The sequence below is a fragment of the Chanodichthys erythropterus genome, chromosome 15, assembly GCF_024489055.1.
Source record: "Chanodichthys erythropterus isolate Z2021 chromosome 15, ASM2448905v1, whole genome shotgun sequence".
In the NCBI taxonomy this organism is placed as follows: domain Eukaryota; kingdom Metazoa; phylum Chordata; class Actinopteri; order Cypriniformes; family Xenocyprididae; genus Chanodichthys; species Chanodichthys erythropterus.
In genome coordinates, this window is record NC_090235.1 from 30,062,201 (window position 1) to 30,086,942 (window position 24,742).

Sequence of the window (24,742 nt, forward strand, 5' to 3'; positions counted from 1 at the left end):
CGGAGACAGCCCATCCTCTTTGACACCATTTACTCTATTAAGGGGCTTTCACTGGGGCTTTCACTGTCTTCCAGTGTCTCAGTATAATCCTACTAGCCACTGTAATACATACCATTATAACAGAAAGTACACACTTAGAAACATTTGGTAATTGAGACGTGTCACACAGTAAACACAGTTGAGGTGTTAAAGATATTGTGGAGCCATACCAGCAACTTACGACATCTATAACTTGTTTCCAGAATGGTTTAACTAGGCTACACTCCCAAATACAATGTAAAAAAGGTACCCGTTTCCAACTGGCACTTCCAACACAAATTGTCCTTTATCAATTTCATCCTATAAAGTCTTACTGGAGTGTGGTAGTATCTATGAAGAATCTTATATTGAGTGAACTTCCCCCTTACTTCTTTTATATATTTACCACACCCCGCCAAAATGCTGGACCATTTTTCTGAGTCAATTTCTTCAATATCTCTCTGCCAAATGGTCCTTAAATTTCTCAAGTCACTACTCCTAAAGGAGTTTACGATTTTATATAAATGTGAAGATTTATGAAATTCTTGTGTTTTTTTTTTAAATAACTTGAGATTGGATTGTCAACCATGGGGCCAACTTTAGACAATATACATACAATGTGCCATAACGAAGAGTATTTCTGTAAATGGTGAGATAATTTGAATATTTTATGCATTCTAACCCAAACATCTCTACTATGAATAAGAACAGGATTTGTAGTATCAAAAGTAGACTGAGAATACTTCAATGGGAGTAAAGGGTGCACAAATTTTATATTCAACTTTCATCCAGTCAGTTTTATTCTTTTCCTATTAAAGGTGCCCTCGAATAAAAAAATTAATTTATCTTGGCATAGTCAAAAAACAAGAGTTCAGTACATGGAAATGACATACAGTGAGTCTCAAACTCCATTGTTTCCTCCTTCTTATGTAAATCTCATTTGTTTAAAAGACCTCCGAAGAACAGGCAAATCTCAACATAACACCGACTGTTACGTAACAGTCGGGGTGTACGCCCCAATATTTGCATATGCCAGCCCATGTTCCCAACATTATGAAAGGCATTAGACAAGGGCAGCCAGTATTAACGTCTGGATCTGCACAGGTGAATCAACAGACTAGGTAAGCAAGCAAGAACAACAGCGAAAAATGGCAGATGGAGCAATAATAATTGACATGATCCATGATATCATGATATTTTTAGTGATATTTGTAAATTGTCTTTCTAAATGTTTCGTTAGCATGTTGCTAATGTACTGTTAAATGTGGTTAAAGTTACAAACGTTTTTTACTGTATTCACGGAGACAAGAGCCGTCGCTATTTTCATTTTTAAACACTTGCAGTATGTATAATTCATAAACACAACTTCATTCTTTATAAATCTCTCCAACAGTGTAGCATTAGCCGTTAGCCACGGAGCATAGCCTCAAATTCATTCAGAATCAATGTAAACAATATAACAGTATACAATACTCACATAATCCGACGCATGCATGCCGCATGCATGACGAACACTTTGTAAAGATCCATTTGAGGGTTATATTAGCTGTGTAAACTTTGTTTATGCACTGTTTAAGGCAAGTGCGAGCTCCGTGGGCGTGGAGCAGAAGAATTAAAGGGCCAGTAGCCCTGAATCGGCTCCAATGATGCCCCAAAATAGGCAGTTAAAAAAATTGAATTAAAAAAAATCTATGGGGTATTTTGAGCTGAAACTTCACAGACACATTCAGGGGACACCTTAGACTTATATTACATCTTTTTAAAAAAAGTTCTAGGGCACCTTTAAAATAGTTTATTAACTATCAAGATGCTGTATCAAGATGCAGTGTTATCGGTTTGCCTAAAAGGACACAAAACTCATAACTTACGTATCATGTATGCATCATCTATGCATGGTTGGGAGTGTCATTTTTTGTAACATTTTAAAAATACATTTTCATGAATTTCTGGATGTACAAATTTGCTCGTCATTATGTTGCACAAGCACTAAAAAAGCCTGTTCTTTGTCAGCAAGTGAAAAACAGAGAAAGACATGAAATTGCCCAACACGTTTGTTTTTCTTTTTTTTCCTCTCAAACAAAATCACTACATTACTTCAAAATGACAACTTCTCAACTGCTAAGTAGGAGCTTCCCAGGAGGATTTGCAGGCTGCATTAAGCTTGGGGTTTTTTACAACATTCATATCAGCCTATCATTTCCCTCTGCTTCAGCAATAAGGTTAGGGCTATGAATGTATGAAAATAGTTCAGGACCAACAAAAGATGTTGATTCAAGAACATGTACTAGGGTAAATCATGTTGTGCAATGAACATCTGTCACAATAATTTTACCAAGAACTACATGTTCCAATGTTTAATGCAGTTAATAATCTGCATTTTAAAAAGTATTTGTAAGTAAATGAGAGGATTGTTTACCCCCTATCTACTATTGGCCACCCAAACAGACAGTCCCGCCCCAAACTCACACCATTAATTGAACCAGATTTGTTCAGGATTTTTAGACAAACAAGTGCTTTGAGTGTTCCAAATAACCATACAGTTGTCTCTGCATCTTATTCTGAGACATGAGAAAGTAATTGAAGTTAACTCTGAATTTTTGCTTTTATTTACCTTTTCACAAAATATTTTAAGGTGTATACTGCAGTGCAAGAGGTACAGGATGGCCAGTAACATTTGAGTCTGTCTCAGTTGTTGAAGTTCAGCATACATCAGGCATATGAAGCATGGGGGACTGGGAGTTATGTTCTTCACACTCCTAAATGCCAAAGAGGGGTCAGATCGCCACGGCAATTACCCACAGACTTACTCCTAATGGTGTGCTTAATGAGGAATTGAGGTGAGATGTTAATTACAACAGTACCTTTAAAAAAAAGAAAAAAACTCTGATATGTGAGACAAAGACTGACATGTTCCGACTGGAATATTACTGCACTGGAAAATGTGCATATTGTGTTTTTCTGTTTGTCTGTCTCTCTTTCTTTCTTTGTTTCTTTGTTTCTTTCTTTCTTTCTTTCTTTCTTTCTTTCTTTCTTTCTTTCTTTCTTTCTTTCTTTCTTTCTTTCTTTCTTTCTTTCTTTCTTTCTTTCCTTCCTTCCATCCATCCATCCATCCATCCATCCATCCATCCATCCATCCATCCAGATAGACAGACAGACAGACAGATCATTGAGAAATGTTTAAATTTTATGTAAAATATTTTAACTTTTCACCAAATAAAGAGTGGAAAATACTTTTGGGAATTTGGGAAAAGAAGTTTACTGCATTGCACTGTGGGATGTGTATTCCATGCAGTATACTTTATTACAGTATATACTACACTTTTTTTGGCAAATGTAATACATGATCAGCACAGTATACATACTATATACCGCAGAGATAGTAGATAGTCTCTTTCTCTCTACTGCTTTCATTGTGACTTTCTATCACCTGTTGAAGCCTTTGAAAGCCTATGTTATTGTGCAGCAATTTCATAAATAATTGATCATGGAGGAACTCCAGGTGACAGAAGATAAAGTGCCATATCTGTTGCTATGGCCGCTTGGAAAATAACTGGAGTAAACCAGAATGATTTATGTCCAAACTTAAAGATGTCATAAAACCTAATCACATACCACAACAATAACAGAAAGCACTTGTGTCTCTCAGGTGTGCAGCATCAGCGCTGCAGTGATGGATTCACAGCAGGTGGGGCTTAAGTAACAGTGACAGATGTGAGGGCTCGTTATTTCGGATGAAAAGATTACCAAACAGGACCACACACAGCTCTTCATTTATGATTCACTGGGAAGCACCCATGTCATTATCCTCTGTAACTGGCTCAATAACAGTCAGTTGTTCTCCACGCAAATGGAATTGAAGGAAGAATAAAACAGAAGAACATACACAAGAGCTCTATAGCTCCACTTATGCACTATGAGTATAGTTGAAGTGTAGACTCTTTTCTAGCGATCTATGAGCTAGGTTGCGTTGATAATGAACAGTGGCCATTTCTTTCTAATTCTTGGAAACAGTAGCTCTTTTCTAAGGTTTATAACACTCATCTCTTAGAAAAGAATTCAGTTATGCCTTGTTGCCTACAGAGCTCCTGCCTTCTTCACTTCACCTTTTTTTTTAACTTTCTTTTCTTTTATAGTGAAAAGACTTGTTTCTTTCCTAACAACATGACTTGCTCACTACATTCATTTTTCTTGTCTGTTTAGTTGCAAAACATGTAGAGTGATTTATCAGGCTATTTTTCATGGCGAGCAATGGATTAAAATATTAACCCACCTATTTGCATCAGCACAAATTGTGGTTAGTTTTTAAGACATAAAAACACATTGAATTAATCATATTGGATATGATATAGCATTTATTTAATTCATCTACACTGTACAATACAACTAACTTATAAAAACTGAGTACACTGCACTTAAAGTCTGTTAAATCATTAATGCAACTTAAAACAATTACATTTTTTTAAAACAATTAGTTGTTTTAATTTTGTATAGCTCAATATTTTTGAGTAAACCCTTATACTTAAATTATTATTTTTAAGTTTACTGAGAGACATCAAGTGATGTCATCCATGTCACGTCGTTGCTTGAAAAATCCATTCAACATTAAACTTGAGTTGCAGCAGATTTCAAGGTCCCAGCATGCTTTGCGTCACACTGTGTAAGGTGAATAAATGTTGAAATTGAGTGTTATTTTGTGTTTTTGCACAAGATTAATATAGGGAAAGATGTGTTATTGTTTAATATTCTGTTATTTTGGTATTTAAAGGTGTTTCTGAAGGTTTGGTTACCATCATGGTGAAGAGTAATGCCTGTGGTTAGGTTGAGAATGGGCTGCGGAATTTGATTAACAGTTGATTAACAGTTCTTGCAAGTAAATAGTGATAGTATGAGAAAAAAAATAGTAGGCTAAATCATGCACATAATTTATTAATTCATTCCCTCGATTTACTAAAACGTGCATGTTCGTTCCCTCAATTTATAAGTCATGCATGATTTATAAATCAAGGGAACAAAATAGTAAAGCGTGCGCACGATTTAGTAAATCAAGGGAACAAATTAATAAGTCGTGCGCATGATTTAGTAAATCAAGGGAACGAGTTAGTAAGTCGTGCACCCGATTTAATTTTTTTTTCTTGCATGTCCTGTGCGGGGCTCCATATGATAGTCTCTTTGATGTTACATTAGTGCATGCTGGTGTGCTGTTGCTAACTAACACTTAACCATAAAGATTAGGTTAGTTTATTCGATATTTCAATTAAATCGTAATTAGCGAGTTTGTGTAGTACAAAATAAATTTAAGTTCTACTAAAATAATATTTGAGTTGTACTTAAATGTTTTGAGTATTCTGAACTTATCAGGTTTTTCAACCACTGCATCAAAATAAGTAAAAAATTTGAAACATTATGTAAGGTAAACAATAGTTTTAAGCACAGTGCACTTAAACATTAAATAAAAACAAATTTATTTTATTTAAATTTTTTCAGTTTCACGTAATTGTTATTTATAATTATTGTTTACTTGAGTTGAAAATTGAGTTGCTTTACTTAAATGTTTTGAGGTAATCGGTGTCTACAAAAAATTGAGTATTCTGAACTTATCTTGTTTTACAGTGTAGATACCATGATACTATCATACACCGTAGTCCGATTCCTTTGCTGCTGTTTATGTACTGTATCCAGCAGTAGACAAGACATCATACTAGGGTTTGGAACAGAGCCATTTTTTGTGTGGATTTTCAGGGCATTTGGCTTGATAGTGGTAAATAATATATTCAGTCTTCAACACGTTGTGTCATCCTGTGATCATTCATCATAATCACTGGGTGACAAATTAATTAAGAGAAATCTCCACACCTCATTCTACTAATCAACAGGCAATCAGAATCAAAGCCCAGTCAGATGCATTCATGGCTGGAAGCTATTCTGATTTAATTTCCCTAATGGTGATGTCCTGGTGAAAATCCACTTTAATTGTTGACTCAGGCTCAATCAGTATTGAAGCTGAAACAGATCATTGCCTACAGCACTCTACACTGTATTGTCTAAACAAAAAGCAATGGAACAGTATTCAATACTCAATGATAAATGTTTCAAAAAGACACATACTATATTATAGAGGTGTGACGAAATCTCGTGTCACGAGATCTCGCAAGACTAATATGTGACGAGATTTCGAAAATTAGTCTCATGATGTTGCCATGACAGAGTGGTTAGGATGATTAGGAAAGAATATGCCACCGCTACGTTTACATTACGCCTCCACTGTCATTTTGCTTTGTATTTAAATAAAAAACATTTAATTCAGTTGGATAACGGTTGCCGCTGCTCCATATTTACAGAGTTACGCGCAATCACTAAAGTGAAAGTAAACGCGAGCCGGCATTCAAACGCGATTTCAATACCCCGCATTTTGAAAGCGGCTCCCTGATGAATGCAAATATCTCTCAATATGAAAGATATTTTAGGCTCGTCAGTGTAGTTGTAACCATGTCTTAGCTCTGTATCAAAGAAAAAGTGGGTCTTATTTGCACTTTGAATATTGAGAGAGTGCGATTATTGTTGCACTTATTGTAAAGTGTTACCATAAGCTCAAACAGTAAGGTTTCATTTGTTAACATTAGTTAATGCACTGTGAACTATCATGAATTAACAATGAATGATTATTTTTATTAACTAACATAAACAAAGATTAATAAATACTGTAGCAAATACAGTATATTTCTCATTGTTAGTTTATGTTGGGTAATACATTAATGTTAATAAATGAGACTTTATTGTAAACTTACCATTTTTATTTATACTGTTTTTATTTCTATGATCAGTTTGTGGAAAGGAGTTCAGTTAGGTCAAAAGTTGTAGAAGCTCATAAATCATGTACAGTGAGGTCTGAAGAGACCGAAATCATACAGGAGAGAAGTCAGTCACTTGAGTTTGTGGCAAAACCTTTTACAGTGCTTGAGTATTGTTGTCTTTTATTGCATATGATAATTCATACTCAGAAAGTAGAACTGAAATGACATTCATTACAAGATGATTAGTTAAAACATTTCAAATGCACCTGCAGAATATTCTTTCTAGTCATATATTTCGCCATTGTGGATTTCTTAAAAATAGTGTGTAAAAATCTTGTCTCGTCTCGTGAACTCAATCTCGAGTCTCGTCTCGCCTCGTGAGATACCGGTCTCGTCACACCCCTACTATATTATCATCGCTTTTTAATCCAATGAGTTAAGAGAGAGTTAAAAATCATGGTTGATAATACTTATGGTTTATTTGTTACATGTTGTATTGTGGGATACAGTATTTAGTGTTCTGTATAAGCGTCTTCTAGGTATTATATGCATACATTACCATTTAAAGTTTGGGAAAATAAATTGCCCCTTTTATTTTTTGGATATATCTTTCATGGAGTGTGTAATATAGCTGTTTATACAACAGTTATTTCTGGTTCTTGAATCTGATTGGCTGAAAGGTATTTCCAGCCATGCCATATTCTTCCAGTATCGCACGGGAACCATTTCACCTTTTGAATCACTCTGCTGTCAGCATTCTCAAAGTGAGTGTCATGGCGGACGAGCAAACCCACCATATTTTTATAGATACTACTGCTATTTTGTAATGGAATGTTGTTTTAAGAGTTTTTTAGGCGAGAATATAGTTGTTTAGACCTCAGATATGCGATTTATATGTATAGATAGATAGTATATAGCATATATTATGTATACTAGTATGTATACTATGGCAGAATCACAGCCGTGCTGATATACAGCTATATCGCAGCTATATGTGATATTACTCATTTGACCACAACAGAATGGGCCATTTGACCAATCACAACAGAATGGGCCATCTGACCAATCAGAGCAGAGTATGTTCCCAGAAAGGAAAGGAGGCCTTTAGAGAGACAGGATCCTTGATCGAGCTGTTTTAGAAAAGAGGTGATGCTGCAATGTATATTATGAGAAAATTAAATTGTATTTTGACCTTGGATGCATGTAAACCTATTGTAGAAGACCTCCAAAACAAAATTAGGAATCTTTAAAATAGCATAATAGGGGCACTTTAATAAAGCAACAATGCCTTAAATTGATCAAATGCTGTCCTTTGGAACTTTCTATTCTATGCTGGTTTTGGATTTTGACAGGGTAATGGCAGGTGAAAAATTTTGCCATAACAGGAATAAATTACATTTTAAAATATATTCAAATAGAAAACAGTTGTTAAATTATAAAAATATTTAACTTATTACTGATTTTACTGTATTTTTGATAAAATAAATGCAGCTTTGGTGAGCATAAGAAACTTTACAAACATTTAAAAAATCTTACTGACCCCAAACAACTGTACAGTAGTATACATACTGCAGAAATACATATGGTAGTATACGCTATTGTGACAAAAAGCATTTGACAGTTTAGCCAATGCTGGCAATCATACTCTTTTCATAAAATGATCTAATACGATCTCTTTGTACCCTTAAATGATGTTGGCACAGCAGACCTCCCATATCTGCTGGGAACTATTTGATTTAGTTCTGTTTTTCCTTCTTTGTCCTATTTAATGCAAGAAGACAGGGTTGGGAATAGTTTACGACTTGACTGACAAAAAAATTACCTCTTACTGTTTTGTTCCACGTTTCTTCTTTTTTTTTTTTCATTTCACGCTGTCGCTGCTTTCTCGTCAAATTGAGTCACTTTTTTTGCATATTTATTCTCCTGTAGTCAGATAAAATCAGATTGAGTAGACCTTAAATTACCAGCCAAACGTAAAACAATTGAATCAAGGTCTGTAAATCAAACAGACCTGCCATGTACAGTATATGGCCTCTGTGAGATCTTGCATCAAAAAACCTAACCAAGAACAAAAATCTCAAAGACAAACATATAAATACCAAATGCAATATTTTTACATAAAGCACTGTCCTCCTCCACAATAATTATGTTCCCAGGCCAAAAACAAGCCTTTATATGCCAACTCTGCTAACCAAATCTTGTATTTATATAAGTCAGTGTTGACAGATTAATGTTTGGGGGAGTATTGTTAGGGTCGTTTTTGATAGCTCCTTATTGTAGAGGGGCTTTGCCAGTCTGAGCTCCAATGTACCAATACTACCCACCCATGAGAAAATACACATGATTTGCCAAAAATGACTGAAATATTTACTAAAATTAAAATTAAAAATATAAAAATAAAAAATAGTTTAATATATATATTGAACTAAGTCAACATCTTAATGGTCATAGTAGACTGTGACTGATCGCTTCATTGGTAGCCCAAAAATATATAAATAAATAAAATAAAATAATAAAATAAAATAAAATAAAATAAAATAAATTCATGAACTGCACAGTGGACTTGATTCACAAGAATAATAGTTTTCTGTTAGTATGTTGCCAAGATAACGTCACAATATTTTAAAAACAGCATGAAACAGAAGCTGCAATAGTCTTTTCTTCCCTATTTTAATGTATATTCAAGATAAAATGTAAGATGGGACTTGATTTTGTCCATCAAGAATTGATTGGATCAGTTTGGTTTGCTATTGTGATCTCATGTGAGTAACAGGTTGTCCTCCCTTTGTGCCAGTAAACACATCATCATAGAAAAGATGTTGTTGCAAGTGGGAGGGGAAGTTATTTTGAGTGATTACAAGGGCACATGATTTAAAAAAACAAAAACAAATGATGTGCAAAGATAAATCATGTAAAATAAATACTGCAATATTCCATCAAAAATAAGAATGATCAATTTTGATTTCATGGTGACTTTGATAAGCAGAAAAATACATGCAATAAATAACATTTCAGTTTGTTTCCCACCAAACCCTATCATATGAATTCAGAGAGTTGTATGAGTTGCATGAGAACATTGCATTATGAGACTTTTGCTTTTTTTAAAGCTTGAAGGTGATCACCATTATAATTAATTTATTTCCATTATAGAAACAAGTGCAAACAGGACATTTTTTTACATTCACCTTTTGTGTTTAGAAAAAGAAAGAATGTCACATGGCTTTAGAAAAACACTGAGGTGAGTAAATGACATTGAGGTGAGTAATGACTACATTTTAATTTTTGGGTGAAGTTTTGTATGCTATATTGCACAGTATTTTTGTTGGAGCAAGTCATTCACAGTCTTAAAGGGGTGGTTGATTATGATTTCACTTTTTTAACTTTATTTAGTGTGTAATGCTGCTGTTAGAGCATAAACAACATCTGCAAAGTTATGACGCTCAGTTAAATGCAAAGATAATTTTTTTCGCTTTTTCAAACTGATGCTTCTCGTCCCTCACCAGCTGAGATGTCAATTTTCATATTCTTAATAAAGTCCTGTCACAGATCCTGATTAAAGAGAATGCTTTGAGACAAGCGTGCCCAGGCATGTAGGAGATATATTTAACTGGCTGTTATGAACGTAGCTGAAGAGTGTCAGTGTTACTGTAAGAGAGCATATTCATTCTGCCTTTGTCCTCTGCTGTCTCGCTCTTCCAAGGCGGTTGATGCTCTAATGCCTTGGGAATGTCACTCATTGCAACCTGTGATGAATAGCTGTCCAGTGTCAGACCGTCTGAATTAATGATCCACGAATACATTTACTGGAAAAGCCTCAAGCTTTCAAGGAAAACAGAAACTTTGAGTTAATTAAACCTGCTAGGTGGGTGGCTGAGCAATGTTTGACTCCCATGCTACATACATCATAAGTATGGCCTTGTAACAATCTTTTACAAAACAGAAACCTATCTCCATTTCATAATGGATTTCAATGAACATAAATGGATTTCAATTCAAACTTTCCAAAAAAGATGCCATGCTAATAGACATGCTCTCACAGAAAGTGTTATTATAATTTTAACTTTAAAAAAAAAACTTCCTAAGGGATGCATGATATATCAGTACTACATTAGTTCTCGAATTAGAGATTTTGTATGTTTATCAGTATTGGCCAATATTCAGTATTAATCTGTATTTTTCCCCTGTATTTTTACATTTAGATTTACATTTGCCTTATCTAATGCTAATTTAATAGTTTAATAACACTGTTAAATGTAACCTTTAGCAAATCTCAAAATCAATATCCCTTTTTTATACTGTACATAATAATGTTGCGATACCTATAAAAAAAAAAAAACACTGATTTTAGTTTTAAATATTTTATTATTTTTTGAGACAAAAATAATATAGAATTAATTATTTATCGACCTTAACAAGAAAATAATTAATGGCCAGAATTTTAGTATTAGTCATCTGTAATCTTTAAAGGGTTAGTTCACCCAAAAATGAAAATTAAGTTATTTATTACTCACCCTTACATCATTCTATCTTCAGAACACAAGATATTTTTGATGAAATCCGATGGATCAATGAGCGACGAGAATACTTTTTGTGCACAAAAAAACAACAAAATAATGACTTTTCAAAATTTCAACAATATCTATTGATGGCCTTTTTCAAAACACTGCTTCGAATCTTTTGTTTTGAATCAGTGATTCGGATCGCATGTCAAACTGTCAAACAGCTGCGATCTCGTGACTTTGGTGCTCCAGACCACTGTTCTGATTAGTCAATTGCTGTTTGTTAATTATCATACAGAGAATTTTAAAATTTCATTTATATTTTAAGTTATACATAATACATAACACTGTTAATCTAAAGAGGATGGTAAGGGGGGATGGTGGCTTTACAGAGAGCATGCTTTTTGTCGGGTTTTTTTCAACAAGAGGGATGCCATCCCCCCCGCATCCCCCCCTCAAATCGAGCCCTGATTATAATGGCATTTATAATGAAGAAAATCTGTTGTTACAGAAGCTTTTCGGTAATCAGAACATTCCAGACATGCAATAGGCAATTTGCCATTGACCCAGGGCTGAGATCAGGTGGCATGAGGGGCGAGTCGCTCTGATGAATTACACCTCCAATCAGATCTGACTGGAACTCTAGATTGTCTGTTTGCACAGCAGGCACCTCTACTTTCTGTGAGCCTCCCATGGGTCTTCTGAGTTTTGGCATAGAACGGAAATGCCAATGGCTGCTTTTATGTGCCAGTCACCTTGTGTTTACAAACCCGTCTGGTGAAACAGGGTGACAAACTCTACTTGTCTCAACAACTGGGCACAATTACCATCAGCTCTTTCTGAGTCCATGGAGGCAACAGATGGCCTCTTTTATGGGAAATGACTGAAACTGCAGGCTTTGCCTGATTACTCCCCAAATGTGAGTCAGGAACATCCTTATCAGACTTCATGAATAACAAAAATTATAGGCTAAATGTTTGCTTGGACAGACCTACTCATTCTTTAATAGTGCTGTCAAAAGTACCTGTACTTCAGTACCAAGTTGATACTTAAATTTTACAAATGTAACAATACCAATCTTTCTGCAGTATACCAGTAGCACTGAGTCTATTTAGTAGGATCCGCTGATAGACATCTGCTTTCAAGCACCCCTGCATGCTCTACGAAGAGCATCAAAGCTTTCTATTTACAATCTCGAAGCGGTAGGGAATTTCTGTTGAGCGCGTGAATGCAATGGCCAATCAGAGGTGTTAAAGTTACTCAGAATTCACTCAATACAGCTCAAAAAGCTTGAGATTTGTTTAGCTCAAGCCCATTGAGTTCTGCATGCTTGTAAATTCCTTCGTAATAACCAACAGTGTAAATACAATGTAAATAAGAGATTGCGCAGACATTGTGCAGTGTAGACAGCTTCATTGATTATATTGGGAGTTTTTTCGCAAGTGCAAATGAGACTGAGTTTACGTTGAACTGTGAAGTGATAAGCTTCAATTATTAAGGGAAGGCTCTTTGCTTGTTTTTTTTCAAATAGGCATATAACTGATTCACAATTTCAATTTCAAGTTTTATTCTTCATGCTGCTAAGTACAGACCGCAAAGTTTTGGGAGTGACAACCATATTTAAAGGTTGAATCCGAAATTGCGATGACTGTAATAATCAAAAACCTATACATTAAATGTTGGAGTGTAAAAACAGACTAAGGGTGCTTTCACACTTGGTTTGATTGCCTGGACCGAACTCGAGTTCGGTTGCTCCCCCCTCCCACTGCCCTCACTGGAATGTGTTCACATTATATTATTTGCGGTTCGTTTGCGTTGTCAAGCCAGCAGCTGTTTACTACGTTGCTTAGTAACGATAGCACAGGAGAAGGCGGCAAAAAGCATAACGTTGCTCTCCTCACTTTTATATTTTTCTTTTTGAACCATTGATTTTGTTCATAATGGCTCTTGCGTCTATCTGCCGCGAATGTAGAATGCTGAAGGCGAGCAGAAATGAGAAAAGCTACGCTACAGCTCTCTGTTGCATCACGTCAGTCACGCTCGTCGGGAAAGTGAGTGAAACACACACACAAACACACATTATCATTAAATAATATGGCGTTAATAGCGGTTCACTTCGGCAATTTGGTACGTTTGCATTCATATCAGAAGCGAACCGTACCGGAGTTCACTTGAACCGCACCCCACACCACCCTTTTTAAGCGGACTCGGGTACGGTTCGCAGGTGCGCACCCGAGTTCAGAAGACAGTGTTCACATCATCCAAACGTACCGAACTCTGACGTCAAAAGTGCTAATGTGAAAGCACCCTAATAGGCCAAATGTTTTTTTACTTAAATTTATATTATTAACATTAATAATGAACCCTTTTCATTTTTAATTATATATATATATATATATATATATATATATATATATATATATATATATATATATATAGAGAGAGAGAGAGAGAGAGAGAGAGAGAATTAAAATTTTCAATCTGGATGCCTGTGGTGACACTTTGAAGCAAATGATGTTACGTTGCTTCTTGCACATTTCTCAACACTTTCAAAGTGAAATGTACTGCGAGTGGCACTAAAAGTGCATGAACATTTTTACGCTATTATTACGTTGGTTGCTGTACATATTGTGGCAGTTCAGAAATGAAATGTCTGGTGAGTGGCGCTAAAACATTAATGCTGTATCAAATTTGAAAACAATGTATCACCTACACTAAAACTAACCGATAGTGATAAAAACAAACGTCAAATAAAAATGCATTTACTGAAGCAACCATGCCACTGTAGCTTCCTTTTATGAGGCTTTAAGCTCTTTTATCATGTTTCATGGGACTCAAGACCCAAGTGCAATGCTGTACCAAGTGAGATACCTAGTAGCCTTTCGATCAAAAGGTCTTTGGTGTGTCTAAACTTTGCATTGGAAGCACGAGTTTGCAGTGGTGAAACTCAGCCAGTTATTCAGTGGTTGTGAGATTCTAGAAACATCTTGTGCCTTGTATCTTTCCATCATGTGATCTTTCTCTGGTCACCCTAAAAGGATTCAGGCCTCACGTCACAGTTATAAGTTAACTTATAGTCCTTATATGTACTTCAGTTACTGAACTGTTAGTTTCACTTCTTGTATTCTAATTATATAATGTACCCCTGGACAATAAACTATGTGCCATGATTGAACGGCACTTTATGTGTCTGTCTAGTCATTGGTACCCAGGTATACCTGCTTTTCTGTGCTAGATCGCTCAACCTGAAAAGATCTTTTCAAAATACTTGATCTCCATATTATTTTATCTAACAGTCGTCAACGCAGATATACACTATATTGCCAAAAGTTTTGGGATGCCTGCCTTTACGTGCACATGAACTTTAATGACATCCCATTCTTAATCCTTAGGGTTTAATATGTTGTTGGCCCACCCTTTGGAGCTATAACAGCCTCAACTCTTCTGGGAAGGGTTTCCACAATGTTTAGGAGTGTGTTTATGGACATTTTGACCATTCTTCTAGAAGTGCATTTGTGAGGTCAGCCAGTGATGTTGGCGAGAAGGCCTGGCTTGCAGACTCCACTCTAATTCATCCCAAAGGTGTTCTATTGGGTTGAGGTCAGGACTCTGTGCTGGCCAGTCAAGTTCCTCCACACCAAACTCGCTCATCCATGTCTTTATGGACCTTGCTTTGTGCACTGGAGCACAGTCATGTTGGAACAGGAAGGGGACACCCCCAAACTGTTCCCACAAAGTTGGGAGCATGAAATTGTCCAAAATGTCTTGATATGCTGAAGCATTAAGAGTTCCTTTCACTGGAACTAAGGGGCCAAGCCCAACCCCTGAAAAACAAACTCACACCATAATCTCCCCTCCACCAAACTTTACACTTAGCACAATGCAGTCAGGCAAGTACTGTTCTCCTGGCAACCACCAAACCTAGACTAGTCCATCGGATTGCCAGACAGAGTGATTCATCACTCCAGAGGACATGTCTCCACTGCTCTAGAGTCCAGTGGTGGCGAGCTTTACACTACTGCATCTGACGCTTTGCATTGCATTTGGTGATTTAAGGCTTGAATGCAGCTGCTCAGCCATGGAAACCGATTCCATGAAGCTTTCTACGCACTGTTCTTGAGCTAATCTTAAGGCCACAAAAAGTTTGGAGGTCTGTAGCTATTGACTCTGCAGAAAGTTGGCGACTTCTGTGCACTGTGCGTCTCAGCATGCGCTGTCCGCGCTCCTTGATTTTTCGTGGCCTACCACTTCATGGCTGAGTTGCTGTTGTTCCCAATTGCTTCCACTTTGTTATAATACCACTAACAGTTGACTGTGGAATATTTAGTAGTGAGGGAATTTCACGAATGGACTTATTGCACAGGTGGCAACCTATCACGGTACCACGCTTGAATTAATTGAGCTCCTGAGAGCGACCCATTCTTTCACAAATGTTTGTAGAAGCAGTCTGCATGCCTAGGTGCTTGGTTTTATACACCTGTGGCCATGTAAGTGATTGGAACACCTGAATTCAATTATTTGAAGGGGTGTCCCAATACTTTTGGCAATATAGTGTACATCAAGATTACTGAATACCATGCTTCCTCTTAAAACAGATGCTCAAAAAGTAACCTTGGCATAGTTTTCCTGAAAGCATTTGCATAAACCAAAAAAGAAAAACTGCACACAAACACTACTGGTTCTCTTGTGTATTGCATATGTGCCAAGGTGCAATATGCAGGAGAATGAAACAAAATGAAGAGCTGGGCCAAAAGGCAAGAGTTTCAATGAATAATGTTTAAAGGATTTAAAGCTGCGGTCACCATTCATATTCATTGTATAGAAAAAAAGCAGGCTGGATATTGAGTTTACTTTTTCTTAAAAAGACAAAAAATGTTTTGAGCAACGGTAGGCTGAGCACATGATGACAGCTCCCTTTAATCTATACAAGACTTGTATTATCAGATACAGGAGCAGCACGTGTGACGCAAGACCATGTGTCTGAAGAACGGCATCAACACCTTAACGTGTGATGCTTGGATCATCCTGCTGAATGTCACCGACCAACCCAACCCATCATTAGCAGCTGTGCCTAAATGACTGACAAGAGCTCAGCGCTCCAGCTGGCACAGGCCCCAATGACAGCCAAACGTTCTTTATGAATTACAGTCCAGAGGCTGAGATCTGGAAATGTCAGTTCACACTTATCATGCTGCAGCTGGTTTGGTCTGGCTGTTTTTTTCCTTATATTGGAAACAAGAGTTACGGCAGCTCAGCGTCACATTTAGAGTACAGTTACACGACAGTTGTCAAAATGATCCCCGTTCACATGGATCCGTGAAAACGAAAAAAATGCTGTATTATTCTTCCAGGCCAGTAGTTGGCAATGTCACTTTGTAAAGAAAAACTACACGGCTATACACTGAACACGTAACACGGATGCGCATGACATAATTGTTCACAAATTCACGTTTTTGTAGTTTACACAGAGACAATAAAGGTATCGGTTTAAAAATATGTACTTTGAAACCTGTTTTCTGTTTTCGGTGTAAACAGCCCCTAAATACAGCACCTATAAACTGCAGTTTGGCATGACTATTCGGAAAAACCCTAGTATTTTATCCACAATATCTCAATGATAAACACAACAATGGTTTTATTAGGTGTTGATATAACGCTGCAGCTGTTTTGTTACCACTGTGATATTGAAGAATGTGTGTTTTAATGCGTGGGCATTGAGGCATGTAAAAGTATTTCAGTTGTGACTGGATGGGTGGTACCTATCCGTGGTTACGTTAGTTTGGTCCGCGTGTGGGCGTCTGGTCTATGTGCTTATTTTTCCGACAGCTCTGTTCTATGTTAAACGAAAACATACGAATCAGTCGACAGGTGACAGGTCTCGTCACGCCCACTTGTCTTTGTGCATTTGGACAGATGCTCTCTGTCGCTATGGAAACAACCTGGTTCCTGTTCAGTGGTGTTCAATCATGGCGGCCAAAGAGATTGTGAATGTGTTAGTCCAGCTGAAGTGCCATGTGGAGCGCAGCCCATCTCTGAGGTAATTCCTAAATAGAAACTCCAGACACAGACGTGCACTAAACTAAAGACACAGCACTTCTGCTTTTATTAGTAAAGCTCACTATTTCTAGTTACTTTTTTAATTTTACACTTTTAGATTGAAAATTTAATTTTAATCTATTTTAGTATGTTATTTATGTATTTACAGTCTGAAATGTTACCTATGATGCACGTTAAGCTGTATTTTTTTTTGTATGAAATGTGCTATATAATATTAATAATAAAAACTAATTATTGTAGGAAACGATAACAACCTTAGCAAAAACACTATTATTTTTATTAAAGCGGAATTCAGTAAGATTTGCGAAGTTCCCCCTACAGGTTCCTTCAGTGAATCACACTGTTGTAAATACTCCAAGTGCAGGTCTGGACTACAACGCTCACCAGCGCAGTCATTTTGCAAATTTGTTTCTGTCAAAAATTAGCACATTGTTAGCTAACTGCGTGACTTGTATATGTACATTTACGTTACTAAATTGTAATGTAGATTCCATTTTCTGTAAAGCTGCTTTGAAATGATATTTATTGTGAAAAGCACTATACAAATAAATGTGAACTGAACTGAAATATATTTCTTTCTTCTTTTTTTTTTAATCGTACCTGTACAGCACTTTGAGGTGCATTTATGTATGAATGGTGCTATTAAATAATAATAATAATAATAATAATAATAATCATTATAGTTTTAGTTATAATACTATTAACTATAATTATTCTAAGAAATTAATCAATAAAAATAATAATAATAATAATAATTATTATTATTATTATAAGATACCAATAATAATAATTCTCATGACTTCGGCCAGTAAGAAACCACCTAGCAACCGTTCGCAAATTCCTAGCAATCACTTAGCAATACACTAACAATCACTTTGTGCACTTTAGCAACTACTTACATCTCAATTCATCAACAGTTCGCCTTCATTTTTTCACTAAACCAGCCATGCTGCCATGTGGGAATAAGCATTTATTTCACGCTCCCGATACCAAGATGTGTGTCAATGTGAGAAAAAATACATTTGCCACCAGCATTAGTTCATAATTACAATGACGGAATTGATCTATTTCCACCATTATAGGTGATAAGACCACAACTTCCCTCAGGATACTATATACTGGTATGTTTCTCTTTTTCATTCTCTCTTTTTTTGCACAAATCACAGCTTTGATTTAGTAAACAGCGCTCTGGGGGTAAACACTAACACGAAAGGCACAAATTCAGGATGTAATCCAGCTCTTGGACAAAACCATGCTGTTTGAATTAGCTCTACGCCTACTTCTCAGCCAGAGCACTGACGTTCACAATGAGGCTTAACAGCGCTGCTGGCTCTGAGAAACCGCCAGGACTGGTCCAAACCACCAAGCCCCTATACTCATAACATATTACTCCGTGTAGACCGCAGAAAGCAGCAAAAAGACAATTGTGAAATACAACAGGGCTTCATCCCTGTGAAAAATTCACTCTAATGTCATGAAAATTGTGCTGTGACATTGGTATGCATAACAGGTGTCATAATGCATGCTGAGAAAATAGGGTTGGGTGATATTTTGAATATTTTACAATAAATTCAGTAACATTTTTCTTTAGTTATCATGAACTAATTCTACAGCATTTATTAATCTTAGGTGATGTTTATTTTACCATTTACAAATACATTGTTAAAATCAAAATTAAATTAAAAACTTTAAAAAATTAAAAAATTTTATTTGTTAACATTAGTTAATGCATTGTGAACTAATATGAATGACTGTACATTTATTATATGTAAATACTTTACGCACTGTGTGTATATATATCTGCAGATATATCTGCAGACAGACAGACAGAAGAGACAGAAAGAGAGAGAGAGCACACAGCATGACCAGGGCATAGATGCAAGTATCCTTCTCAAAATGTACTCATGCCCCCCGTGCCAGCTAAGCCTGCAAATTGATTGATGCATGCTTACAAAGAGAAATGGCAGGGTGACAAGGTCAATAAAAGTAACGGGAGTCATACAGGCCAAAATAAAACCATAAACCACAGCCAAGAAGAACAAAAGTCACAAGGGATTTTGTTCATGTGGAAATACGAATGGGCTCTTTCCCTTATTTCACTTTTTTTCAGGAAAAGTGATTGTCGATAGTTGCTGAACCATTATTTAGCATTTTTAAAAATATATACTCATTGTGCTAACATCGGTAATTGTAAATATGAGTTAGGTTCACAGTTTCAAACATAGTCAAATTATTTGATAGATTTTATAGTTTAATGTGTAATGCAAACAATTAAAAAAATAAATAATTAGTATTTAATTTCATATTATACAGTATGTCCCCATTCATCACCATTATTTTTAATAGGTTCTAAAGAATAACAGACAAACAAACAAAAAACAAATACAATGTTATTAGGACACTCATCTGGATATAAGCACAGGCCAACAGCCAAAGATAATGTAGACATATTTACATGTAAGATTTCATATGTTAGGTTTTATGAGCAAGAAAAAATAAATAAATAAAAGATATAATATTATTTTCATGTTACTATATGCAACAGATGAACACTACATTGTTTCCTTTAACTCTCTGGCTGAATGCAGAAAAAAGTCGAAGGCATGTGTGTGTGATTGTGTCTGAATGCATGTTTACATGCATTTGTGTGTGTGACTCTGAGATCAAGGAATGCTGATTCCTTATTAAAAGGATGCCATGTTCTGGTCGACATCTAACAAGCCTCTCCTTCAATGTCTGAACCCATTTAATCGCCCACACTCAGGCAACAGCAGCTGAAGATTTAGACCCTGTCTGAGCAGAGAGCGCCCCAGCTAAAGACCGTTCGCACTTACACTTCTTTCCCTGCTCTGCTATCACTCTAGAGAGACAGCAATTACTCACACAGATACGTAGTCAATATTCAGACGTGCTGCAGTTATTTCTCGGGTACATGCTGCAAGATAGGAAAGGCATTCATTGCATCTACTGGCACTCGGGGCGAGACATGCTGTCTGGAGTACAAGCATCTAGGGACTTTGATCGCATCCAAATTTACATATATATTTACCAAATAGTATGTGCAGAATCAGAATTATTGCATCCTAAATCATAGTACTTTATATTAGAAGCCATCCTGTTTTCTGTGGCTGATCAACTTCATAAACTGTCTGTTTCCAAATAAAAAAATGAAAAAAGGTCATTACATATTTTATAACACAGAATTCTGATTCTTTATCGCACAGTGTGAGTTTCGCAATGCGATGTTACATTGGGAGATGTAAACAATTCTTGCAGTTTTAAGACATAAAGTCACCAGTGTTAGGGAAAGCTACTTTTAAAAGTAATACATAACAATATTTTTACTCCACAAAAAAGTAACTAATTGCGTTATTGAGTTACTTTTTATGGAAAGTAATGAGTTACATTACTTTTGTGTTACTTTTGCATTACTTTTTCTCACCTGGGCTGGGCTTTCTCGTTTTTTTAATAACAACAAGAACAAAAGTTATGAATAGGAGAAACTGCAATGCGCAATATGGCGGAATACGTCCCACGTTCTAAGTAAAAGAGCCAATCTCTAAAGCCGGGGACACACCTAACGATTAGCTGAAACATTCTAAGACTGAACTGAACCCACATACCGATTGTTTCCTTCGACTGGAGCAGATTTACATACTTACACATGGAATTTGAACACCGACTGTAATCGCAGACTGAACGCAACTGGCTCTGACTGGACGCTTTTGAGCGCGATCAGTCATGAGTATCAATTTACATTCATAATCGGCCTTACAATCATTAAGTGTGTGCGCGGCTTAATTGATAGTCACTGTGTCACTGCAGTTTTTGAGATTTCAGGATTTGAACAGACTTTCAGAAAGTTCGACATTCTTACTTCAAAAAAAAAAAGAAAGAAAGAAAAAGAAAAAAAAGGGGGGGGAACACAAATGTGATGTTAATCTAAAGTCATTTTTGCTTAGTATGTTTGAACTGGATCATCGAAGGTTAGAAGCTAAGACATTGGTTAATAAAGTAAGATTAAATACATAAAGTATATTTGTGTAATTTAACATTTAATTAATATTCTGAGTTTGCATTTCAGCGTTTTTTATTCCGCTCGGTGAACACTGCATCTGTTTTGTGCAAGTGAGATGAGTAAATGCCTGCTCATATTTAGTCTAGAGCTTCAATAATCATGTTCACACAGCAGAGCACACAACACGTCTGCACTCCTGATTTCTCTCGACATGGGGACTGGAGAGATGTCAGTCAATAAATGAGAAAGCTAACTTGCGTTACTTATTTGAAAAAGTAACTCAGATATTTTGTTGTAAATTTAAAAGTAATGCATTACTTTACTAGTTAATTGATAAAAGTATTCTGAATAAACCTGCATTACTTTTAATGCTTTACCCCCAACACAGAAAGTCACACACCATGATCAGAATTGTGTTATAAACTCATAATTCAGAGAAAAAAGCTGAAACTGCAAGATTAAAACTTACAAAAAAGTTGGAATTGTGAGATATAAACTATAACAATTCAGAGAAAAAATGTTGGAATTGCGACAAACTCACAGCCGCAAGGAAAAAATCTGAATTTAAAAAATGTTATACAATTTGCTTGGAATGACAAGAAATAAAAATATAATTTTGAGATATAAAGTCTAAAGGCTTTGAAAATCCCTATTTCCTTTAAATATAGAGTTCATGACAAACAACTCTGGCTGTTGGATTTCTTTACGATGTTGTTAAATGCATCTCCATTTCGCCTTTTTGTCCTTGGCTGTGACACTTATCTCAAGTGTATGATTGTTTGTGCTATGTCAATGCACCTTTTGCATGATATAAATACATATGTGCAACAGATACTACAGATTTGTCGTACATGTCGTCTTTGAGTGTTAACTTATCTGTAATGTTTTGTGCTTTTTAAAAATAATTTTTAGACCAAGGCAAATCACAAATAATTACTTGGTGGTAGATGATTTCCAAAAAAAAAAAAAAAAAAACATACAAAAACCATCTCTTAAATCCCGCCTTTAACAGATGGTTTTTGTATGTTTTTTTTTTTTTTTTTGTGAAATCATCTACCACCTATTGATTGAGCACAGCTGGTAACAATTAGTAATTGTGTCTCTAGTAAAGTGATGTTTGCTGTTTGTTCCATGAGCACTGAAGAAAACATGAGCTGAAACGTCTGCTCTTTGGTCTGTTTTTAAGACACTTGTTTCTTTTCGCACATTTTTTCACTTTGTAGATATTTAATTAAAGTCATTTTTGTGATAGACCCTTGCCTTAATTGCATGTCTTTCAGTGTGCGGAACTTTTTAGTTGATCAAACTTCTCTTGATTTACGCACATGAGAATGGACTTGTTATCTGTTGGAGCGCATTCAATATCATTTTTGATGCATAAAAATAATTATTAACAATAAATAAATTTCTTGTGGTTCGATCCAGAATTATTTGAGACATAATCGCAATGCATCAGTGAATCAATTCCCCCCCTCCATCACTACCTAAAACGGCAGAATAAGTGTGAGGGGGACAAACAGAGAGAGAAGAGAAGCCTGTATCTATTCTCTTAGCTCTTTAACACTGTACCTCTATCTCCACCTGTCTGTCAGTTCTTTTTATTCTGTCCCTGAAGAGGAGGCGACCTTGACTCTCATGTCTCTTTCACCTGGTGCGTGGAGCCAACAGCGAGGCAGCAATTTTCTCAAAATTATTCTGTTTGTACTCTTTCCCTTCTCATCATTTCGATATATCTCTTTCCCTCCATTTGTGTCTCTCTCCAATTTTCATATTCCCAGGATTTATTACCTGTACATACTTTTATGAAATGTTCAATTGTATTTGTCAAACCCTCCAGGGGCACGGGGGACAAGGTAGAGTGCTCTTGCTTCTCTTCTGAGTTAATTGTTTCCAGAGCTGTGCTTCAGTGAACTAATTTCTCGGCCTTGGGCACAGATGAGCTCAGGGGGCTCCTACTTCCTGATTTTTGCTCACCTGTGTCAGCTCGCGAGACAAACTTGAGTAATAAATCTGCACTTAATAAAAGTCTATAGGATCTAATTATAAACCTGCCAGTCACATTTCTGTCAATATTTACATTAGCAGTCAAATTTAATGTTGTTCTTCTTTTGTTATCTTAGAACATATTGTTATAGGAGTGTGTGCTTTTGTACTTGTGATTTGTAATATTCAGCCTGTGAAATATCCAATGAATGCATTTTATTTTTTTAGTTTGTGATTTAAAATGTATTATTTATCTATTTATTTATTTAAAGGTGCCATAGAACGTCTTTTTGAAAGATGTAATATAAGTCTAAGGTGCCCCCTGAATGTGTCTGTGAAGTTTCAGCTCAAAATACCCCATAGAATTTTTTTTAATGAATTTTTTAATTGCCTGTTTTGGGGTATCATTAAATATGCACCGATTCAGGCTGCGCGGCCCCTTTAAATCTCGTGTTCCCCACCCCCCGAGCTCGCGCTTGCCTTAACCAGCATAAAGTTTACACAGCTAATATAACCCTTAAAATGGATCTTTACAAAGTGTTCATCATGCAGCATGTCTAGTCGCGTAAGTATGGTATTTATTTGGATGTTTACATTTAATTCTGAATGAGTTTGATAGTGCTCCGTGGAGAGATTTATAAAGAATGAAGTTGTGTTTATGAATTATACATACTGCAAGCGTTTAAAAATGAAAATAACGACAGTCTTGTCTCCGTGAATACAGTAATAAGCGATGGTAACTTTAACCACATTTAACGGTACATTAGCAACATGCTAACGAAACATTTAGAAAGACAATTTACAAATATCACTAAAAATATCATGATATCATGGATCATGTCAGTTATTATTGCTCCATCTGCCATTTTTCACTATTGTTCTTACTTGCTTACCTAGTCTGTTGATTCAGCAGTGAACAGATCCAGACGTTAATACTGGCTTGTGTAATGCCTTGAACATGAGCTGGCATATGCAAATATTGGGGGCGTACATATTAATGATCCCGACTGTTGCGTAACAGTCAGTGTTATGTTGAGATTCGCCTGTTCTTCGGAGGTATTTTAAAAATGAGATTTATATAAGAAGGAGGAAACAATGGTGTTTGAGACTCACTGTATGTCATTTCCTTGTACTGAACTCTTGTTATTTAACTATGCCAAGATAAATTAAATTTTTAATTCTAGGGCACCTTTAAATATATTTTGAGGGCACACAACTATACGAAAATATAGAAGTTAACATACAGTGAGTAAAGTTTTATTAGCAGATAAACACGTTGGCTGCTTTCGTTCAGTCAGTCAAGTATGTTTACATGCACTCATTTTCGTCAAGCCAATGAATCCAATCCAATTTCCAATAGAAAGTGCGGTTTATAT

The 24,742-nt window shown here is 35.9% G+C and overlaps 1 protein-coding gene across 1 annotated transcript in view; it reads right to left on the reverse strand.

Annotated features, from left to right (window-relative positions):
• The window catches only part of npr1a (natriuretic peptide receptor 1a), a 119,352-nt gene that overhangs the window by 90,096 nt on the left and 4,514 nt on the right, over positions 1-24,742 (reverse strand). The gene's annotated exons all lie outside the window — the stretch shown is intronic.